At 45.5% G+C, this 8,986-nt stretch overlaps 1 long non-coding RNA gene across 1 annotated transcript; it reads right to left on the reverse strand.

Moving 5' to 3' along the window:
• Positions 1-787: 787 nt before the first annotated feature.
• Positions 788-8,184, reverse strand: LOC114624481. Its single transcript, XR_003711939.1, has 2 exons — positions 8,078-8,184; positions 788-2,957 (listed from the first exon to the last, which is right to left on the reverse strand). It is a non-coding gene; the product is annotated as an uncharacterized LOC114624481 (long non-coding RNA).
• Between the last annotated feature and the right edge of the window lie 802 nt (positions 8,185-8,986).

Genomic DNA, 8,986 nt, shown 5'->3' on the forward strand with positions numbered 1-8,986 from the left:
GCTTTTCAAGGTGCCTCTTTCCATATATACACACATTAAAAACCAGGGCCTTTCTATTGGAGGCCCCACTGATCAGAAAATCACTATGTAGCCAAAGATAGCATTGAATCTGCTCTAATCCTGTGTTTGTCTCCTGAGTATTAGGATTACAAGCAAGAGCTACCACACATGCCTCTTAATGGTGTTTAACTTTCTCTAGACTCATCCTCTTCTAAAGAGATTCTCCTCACCTACTAATTATATATAAAGAATGCTCCTGGAGACTTCTGGAGCGCTTGGCCAGCCACAGAAATGGACAATGCCTGTTCAGTGCCCCTGGGCTTTGCAGAGTGCTTAGGAGAACTTACAAACAATACTGCCTCCCTGAACTAGTGGGTCTGTTTCAAACAAGGGTGCAAGATCTTAGGGAACTTTACAGAGGAGGCCTCACTGACTGAGAAGGTGGTAGACAGAAACCAAAGAGAGAGGTCCACTCATAAGTGGAGTCACCTGGAATCACAGGAATGTGGTAGGTAAACATCCAAAGGGAAAGGAAAAAAAATTAATTCACAGAAAACAGGACAAAAAGGAGGCAGTGGGGCCCATTATTCTGATTTGGGGGTGCTACTTCTGAAGGCTCTGGCCCTGCTTAGAACAGAGCCAGAAATGGAAACTTTAGACCTTAAACAAGTAAAGAATTAAAAAACTAAGTACAGCTTAAAGCAGCTTCTAGTCCACAGGTAAGGAAAGAGAACTTCAAACTTTAACGAGTGAGTAAACACCAGGTCGAACAAGCACAGTAGGAGCGTCAGGTTACTTATTAATTTATTAACGAATCACCGAATAAGAAACAGAGGGCACCGTTATTTTGGCTTTTGTTTTTTAATTTCTATTTTATGTCATACTGGGAGTGGTGAATGCGAGGTCTCTGCCATGAAGCTTCATTCCGGGTCTTCTCTGGGGTTTGTGTCTTTACAATGTGCCTTATAACTTAAATAACAAACGTGAAGCTGTTCCAATTGACAAAAATCATAGGACTAATCACATCTTTGTTCAAATTATCTATGTCCCCTGACACGCTGAAGTATATAGCTACTTTGATCCATCTTATCTTCAAGTGGTAACTTAATATATAGAAAATTATGTGCTTGCAACGCTCACCTTTAGCTCTTTCTTTGACTAAATTTTCCAGAGTTATAACATTAATGTAGTAAAATGTTTATATGGCACATACATGTTCTCACACAAATAATACAACTTGGCATAAATCTTTGGCACTTATAAAGTGGCATGATAAAATGATTATCCAAGTCAGGCTTGTGGCTCATGCCTTCAATCCCAATAGTCGAGAGGCTGAAACAGATCACTGTGAGTTGAAGAGCAGCCTGATCTGCACGGTAAGTTCCAGGCCACTCAGGGCTACACAGTAAGAAAATGTAATTCAGTTAAAGTAAGGGATTGTAAGGATTAAACTTATTACATAAAATTTAAGTGGTAAAGGAGTGATTGTCCCTCTGCTTCTAAGATCAATGTATCTACTGTTTAAAGTTCACTTATGCATTCCCCACCAAATGTAAACTAAAGGACATGTCTATTATAACCTTAAGGCTATGTACTGGGTTGTTGGAAGGGGGACCTTGATAGATGGGCACACAGCCTTAAGATTGTAATAGCAGTCAATACTATTACCAATTCCATTTATATAATCAATAATTCTTACGACCCTCACAGATAAACCAAGTTAGTTTTGTTCACTGCTCATTTCAACAGCCTTTCGGGCTATTTTCATGTCCAGAAGTACATAGCATATCTTTCTATGTACCCATTTAGTAAGTCCGAATAGCTTTGCATATATAGACACTTTGTGTGTGTGTTGTATGACACTGTTCCTGGGAAGACATGAACAAATCTTTACTCATCCCAGACAATTATCCAAGACAAAGTACAGATACCACTGAAGAAAAGGGTTTTCCTGAGGTTACCCACAGGAGTATGGGTAAAGGATCACTTACAGGATCAGGCCTGATTCAATGGCAGCTCCATCACCAAAGCCCACCCCAACATGGATGATAGCTCATGAAAGCTGGGAGGCTAGGGCTCAGTGCGCCACATGCAAGCTGCTTGACGGGTTAGAGAACTTCAAAGACTGTCTGCTCTCTGCCTCTTCCAGGCAGCTTGGCCGGTCCACGAATGTCCCTCAGCAGTCTTTATTGCTTATATAAATAAGCTTGGGGAGAGGGGGCATGGTCACATCTGGGGAGTTTTCAGGGCCTTCCTGAGTCTAACGTGCCTCCCTTTCGAACTCCTTGAATCTAAAGGAGCTTCCCTTCCCTCCAAGATGGAATACATTCCAGACCTAGCTCAGTTTAAGATTGTAATTTCAAAGGAAAAGATAGCAGCTCTATTTTTGATATGCAGCTCAAAAGTCTCAGAGCATATAGCAGAGCTCCCAGAGATGAAGAGATATGCCTATGGGCATGGTGATCTTGCACCGTAAGGCTTTAGCAGAAAATAAAGGGAAACATACTTTGAAGGTACATTAATAGGGAGTCTGCTCCTGAAAGTCCCTGCTAACATATGTACGTTCGTGTGGGTGGCTTCCTCAGTTAGCTCTACATTATTATTATCATCATTATTATTGAGTTTTTGAGTCTTGAGTCTCTCACTGATTCAGCTAGTCTGGCTGCTGAGTTCCAGGATTCCTCCTGTCTCCAATTCCATAGCCTAGTGCTGGGAGTACATATAGCTCTCCTCTCCAGGGGAGTGCTGCGGATTCCAATGCAGACAGGGTTCATGTGCTGCAGACAGGGTGCTGAGCCACCTTCTTCGCATTTGCATATAGTTTTGATGACATCTACTCTTCTTCGGAAACTCATGGAAGTATGGCATTAGATTAAGGCTATCTTCTAGTGGGATTTATTTGGCGCACTGAGTCTTCCGTTGTAATGTTGTATTCTTCGGAACTGAAACATTCTGTCCTAGAGGGAAGAGGGTGGTTCACAAAACACAGGAAACTCAGAAATTAGAAGGTTCGTAAGACCCATCCCCCAAATTATGAAAACTGTAAACAACTTCTAAGTTTCCAAACATGATAAATCTCTACCATAACAAGCCAGGGCTACCATAACAAGTCATCACAGAACAAGTGGCTTTTACCTTTTACCTTCGTTGCTCTTTTTGTACAATTTCTCTCCCTGTCTGTCTTTCTCCTCCCTCTCTCGCATTTTATTCTAAGGCACTATTTCATATATCCCAGGCACACACACTGAACTGACTATGTGTGCAGCCAAGAATGAACATGAGCTTGATGCTCCTCCTACCACCTTTACAGCGTTGCTATTATAGGCACACAGCACCACACCAGGATACACATTGCTAGGGATGGAACCCAGGACTTTATGCATGCTAGCCCTCTACTAGCTGAGCTACATTCCCAGTCCTAAATAGCATTCTTATTCCTATTTAGTTCCAAGCATAGAGGAGGACTAGGGGCGACTAAAAACCTGCCTCCGCTTAAGGAAGAGGCTCAGGAGTAAGTACTGATGCTAAGTAAGTATAGGAGGGGTGTCCAGTGGAATTTGGGGCTTCATGGAGGTGAAACCTTAAGCTTCCTCTGGAAGACAGCCTGCAACACACGTTAACAGTCTAGATGGTTAGACCAGCAAAGACTGGAGCTTCCAGTTGGCAGTCAGAGACTAAAAAACCAAAGCAAAACAAAGAGAAAACACCAAAAAACTCATCCCCCCAAACCACAACTGCTTTCTGTACTCCAAAGTGGGAACAGATGTGAAAATCCAGCTTTCACCTCCTCTCTCCCCCCTCCCACGCTTTCTTCTGTTGCAACACAGAGGAGGGAGAGAGAAGAGAGGACATACAGTAGCCTAGAGTGAAAGGCCACTCTGTTTTTCCACTTCCTGGGCTGACAGCCATTATTCTCATTGGATTTTATCCCACACTACACCACACACCCACACCCACCCACACACACACACACCCACACACACAGCCAATAAGCCAGCCTGAGCTTATACAAGCAGCTTTTTTTTTTCATCAGCCCAGCTGCAATCTGCCTCAAAGTGTAACTCTCAGCCAACTGGCTTTTTCCACTGCCAGACTCCTAGATGCTCTTCTGAAGACTTTAGACTCAGACTCGACCAGTAGCTGGGAGCTCCTGAGACCTGCTAGAGACACCATGCTGCACACCCCTATCTTGTGTTCCTACTGTTCCTGCTCTGAAAGACTCAGCCCTTATTTCAAGCAGGAAACTCTTACTTTAGGGATTCCATCATTTGTATGAGAGACTTGCTTCCACCAGAGAACCACTTCCTAACTTGATACTCACTGTTAATAAACCTTGAATAAACACTGCTCGTCCCTGACAAAGGCCCTATATTGAAACTCTAGCCCTTCCACATCATTGCCAAACTCAGTGGGCCATTATGACACCCACCATAATGGGCAGGGTTAAGGGAGTATCTAAAGATAAAACAGCCTTGTGTAGACAAACAACTCCAGAGAGAGAAATGTCAGGCTTGCAAACTGCTATAGACCCAGTAGTTGTACTCCTCAAACTTCCTATATAAACTCAAGTATACCTTGCTCTCAAAAGACACCCCTTTCCCACCCCTGCACTTTGATATTTGAAATAAATATTTCCATCCGCTGAGGTCAAATGGGTCTCTTTTTCTGCTTCCTGTCTTTAAGCTGCCCCAGAAACTTCACACCCACCACATATGCCATTCATCCTAGACCTGTCCCAAGTAGACTCCTTCAGAGGAAGGCTGTCAGATCCTAATATCTGTGGGTTTTGGTTGACCTCATGGCTTGACATCCCAAGGGCTCAACAATTTATAGCTACAAAATTCTAGATCTTCTTGGTTGGCATCCTGCAGTCACTGAGAATCTTAGGGTTCATTCTTTCCCATTTGTATAATTACTCTGGAGTGCCAAATGGAGTCCTCATCCTCATCTTAGCCTTTACTCTCAGCTCATACCAATCATGTAGTGGAAGCAAGATAAGAACTCTATAGGGCCAGGCGGTGGTGGCGCATGCCTTTAATCCCAGTGCTTGGGAGGCAGAGGCAGGCGGATTTCTGAGTTCGAAGCCAGCCTGGTCTACAGAGTGAGTTCCAGGACAGCCAGGGATACACAGAGAAACTCTGTCTCGAAAAACCAAAAACCAAACCAACCAACCAACCAACCAACCAACCAACAACAACAAAACCCTACAGGAAAACCGACCATCTCACCAGGAAACGGAGGAACATCATTGGTGAAGACAAGCTATTGGGGGAGACTAGGGCTGGGGACCAGGAAGCCTATGGCAGTTGGTCCCGGGATAGCCTTCCCTTCCCCAAACTCTAATGTGTTGAGATGTTTTATGTGCATGTATTCTGTGCACCGCATGCATACAAGTGTCAGCTGAGGCCAGAGAAGACATCGTCTCATCCCTTAGAACTGGACTTGAAAATGCTTATTAGCTGCTATGCGGGTGCTGAGAATTGAAACTATGTCCTCTGGAAGAACAGCCAGTGCTCTCAACTACTGAGGCATCTCTCAAATTCTTATTGCCATTTTCTTGACCTTTCCCCAACTTAATACATAAATATCTAGGAAGCAATAAAGATGGAGCTCTATGTGAGACCGAACTCTAGGTTCCACCATCCAGAAAAGACCAGGTTTATGCCCTTCTCAAAGGTTTTTAAGCATGGCACCCAGAGTTTTACCGTATTCCTCTTAAAACAGCCACTCCACATTGTAGAACAGAGTACTGCCTTCATGCTCCTCCTTAGCAACATCACAGAGATGGCTCCTTCTCCATCAGAGCCATGCCTTGGTCAGAAAATTGTTATGAGTATGGAGTCCCTGGCTGACCAGCAAAGGAATTGACCAACCACACACACAAAATGTGTGTTGGTTGGTGCAGGGAAATAGATGACCAAGAAGATGGTTCAAGAAATTCCTTCTAGAAACCAGTGTGGAGGAAAGAGAGAGCTTTCTAATTTGTTGTTTCTCAAGGCAGGGTTTCTCTGTGTAGCCCTGGCTGTCATGGAACTCACTCTATAGTCAAACTCACAGAGATCTGCTTGTCTCTGTTTCTGGAGTGGTGAGATCAAAGGCAGTCACAACTACTGCTCTGTTGTTGCTCTCTGGCATTTTTTTTTAAATCCTGAACATTATTGAAGCTAGAGACTGATCTGTAAGACCATCAAGCATACAACCAAATAACATTTCTTTTCACACAGTTCTGTAGGGCTGTCATCTGAGGCTAAAGCATGAGAAACTGTGGGTCCGTTTGTGCCCTTAGAGGAAAGGGTCTTCCTCAGATTTAGGGATGGTTGTCTTCTCCCTGGCTTCACACTGTCTCCCCTTTGTGCTTCAGCACTCTCAGAGTCTCCCTTAATTACTCTCTTTTGTTGTACATTTCTAAAGGAGCACTTAACTTTGCCCTGGGGTATCAGGAAGCCAACAAATCACAATTCTACCCAATACAGGAAGCAAAAACCAGGAAATGGGGCCAGATTACGAAACCTACAAAACATTTGCCAAGTGATTTATGTCCCCTCTAAAGAGGCCACCTCTAAAAGATTCCACAACCTTCTGCCACATCCTTACATGGCCTCAAGGAGGGACCTGACTTGGGGGAAGTCAGGGAATAAATAGACAAACACACAGACAAGCTGGAGTTGGGTAGACTGGGTGCTCTGATGGAGAAAGCACAGCAGCCTGGAAGGGCAGCATGTTTATTATATAGAGTCCAATGGGGTGAAGAGTTACTGCCTGCTCAGAAACAGCTGATCAAGGAGAGAGGCTGATCTAGTCTGAGGAGGCAGAGTCTCTGTAGGGCACCAGGATTCAGACCATAAATACTCAGGGAGAGAAAGCGGTGCTGGAAATTTCATGCACACACTATCACTAACATTGGCACTCAGACCCCTAAGGAAGATTTTAGGATCCCTCTGAACTGCGTTGGGATGGGGAGGGCACTTTGCCACTCCATGGGGCTGAGCATATGCTCCTTGACATGGTGGTGTCCATGTCAACAACACACATTGACTCAGGGCTTCCAAGGATTCCTACAACCTTCACCAACACCACCAGCAACTGGAAACCGAATGCTGGAACATGTGATCTTTTAGGGATGTTTTCTATTCAAATCTCAGCTCCCATGCAAGTCCAAAAAGTAGATGAGAAAAATCTGCTCAATTTTAAAGGTTAAAAGTCCTCTTTGTTTGAAACAAGTGAGATGTCTCAGTGGGTAATGGGACTTGTAATCTGATACCAAGCCTGATGACTAGAATTCAATATCCAGGACACACATAGTGGAAAGAGAGACATGAACACAAGTTGACATGATTCCCTACCTTCCCTATCTACATGCACACACACAAAATACAGTAATATAATAATATTATCTCTGTCTTCTGAACCCAGCCAAGCGATGGCTGAAGTTCCTCACTTTTGAGAATCAGTTTTGAAAAGAAGACGGGGCACAAGGACCTGGCTAGCTAGAATGCTGGCTCAGCATGAGAATCTGGATAGATACAAAGGCTGCACAGATTTCAGTCTGTCCCTCAGTACAGGAATAATACTGCTTCAGTAGGAAGGGGAACTAAAAAAGGAAGAAGCATGTCTCACAGTTTCTCCAAAGAAGAGGAGGAGGAGGGGCGAGAAGGAGGAACATGTGTCAAGACATGTGTTCTTTATATTTAAACGCCATTTCCAAACATCCTTGCATAAACCAGACAGCACAAGAAAACAGCATTTTCTCGGTGGTGGCTTCTCCTTCCTGACAACAGGGTCTGGTATTGCTGGGGCTGGCCTGTAAGCCCCTATGGAGGCCCACTGTCCCTCGTGTCCTGATTGTCCAGCCCCACATCTAGGTTTCTGGGGGACAACAGCCCCCCTCATCCCCTAACACACACACTCCAATGCAGCTTGTCCACCCAGCAGACAGCCTCCTAGCCTCATAACACTTCCTGACCTCATAACACCTCATAACACTTCCTGACCTCATAACACTGAAGTGATCCATCATTCTGCTTCTAACACTATGTGGGGAACCCTAAGGCAGACTTTTCAAAGATGTTTGCAGTACCTGAAAAAGAAATTCTAGATGAGGCTTCCCACTCCGGGCTGGTGGCAGAGCCAGAGCAGGCAGGCTGAAGCCTTTTGTCACATCCCTGCCCAGGAAGAAAAGCTAGGCCTGGCCCCGGTGGGGGAGGGGCAGGTCTTCTGCCTGTGCAGTGAGGCTTTTTATTGCTGCTGCCTAAGTGCAGGAACACAATACAGGGAGGGGAGGCAGGCCTGAGGGGACCCTCTGAGGAGACACTGCAGCCCCCAGCAGAGGCCAGGGCAGGAGCTTCAGTGGCCAGCTCCCCGGCAAGGCTGACTGCACCACTCAGCAAAGCAGCTTCCCTGCCTCCCTTAAAGGGGAAGCCTCCACACAGAGGAGAGCTACACAGTAAAGCTTTCAGCAGCTCATCAGAGAGAGGCACTGTTACCAGGGAAGGAAGAGGCAGGGTGTGGAACAAGAGCAAAGGCACAGGCAGCCCCAAGAACACCGAGGTGCACAGCCGCCAGGCTTTCCAAAGCCCAGGCATGAACAGTAGAAACAGCACTTGAGACCTTCCTGAAATCCACAGTTCAGCACACCCAGAGCGAGAGCTGAGCCTCGTGGGATGAGTGCAGTCTGGGTCCTGGGGGTGTGGTGTGGGGTGCTGATGTGGGATGAGCTCCAGTCCGACCTCAGCTTCATCTACAGGGTGTGAGGGCCTGTCTCAAACCAAACCAAACTTCAGCATGGGCCGTCAGCACTCTTCCAGCTGAGGAGTCATGGAAACACACAGGAGCTGAACCCTGAGAGAAGCTCCTCCCTGGACTATAGGGTGTTCCCAGACAGCTCACAGAAGGGAAGTTGTGTCCTCTGTGTACCACAGCAGAGGCGCATGGCAAAGTTCCTCCCTTGTAGGTGATGGGTACTTTGAGCACCTGATGCAACTTTACT

Source organism: Grammomys surdaster, unplaced genomic scaffold (genome assembly GCF_004785775.1).
Source record: "Grammomys surdaster isolate TR1022 unplaced genomic scaffold, NIH_TR_1.0 207, whole genome shotgun sequence".
NCBI classification, from domain to species: Eukaryota; Metazoa; Chordata; class Mammalia; order Rodentia; family Muridae; genus Grammomys; species Grammomys surdaster.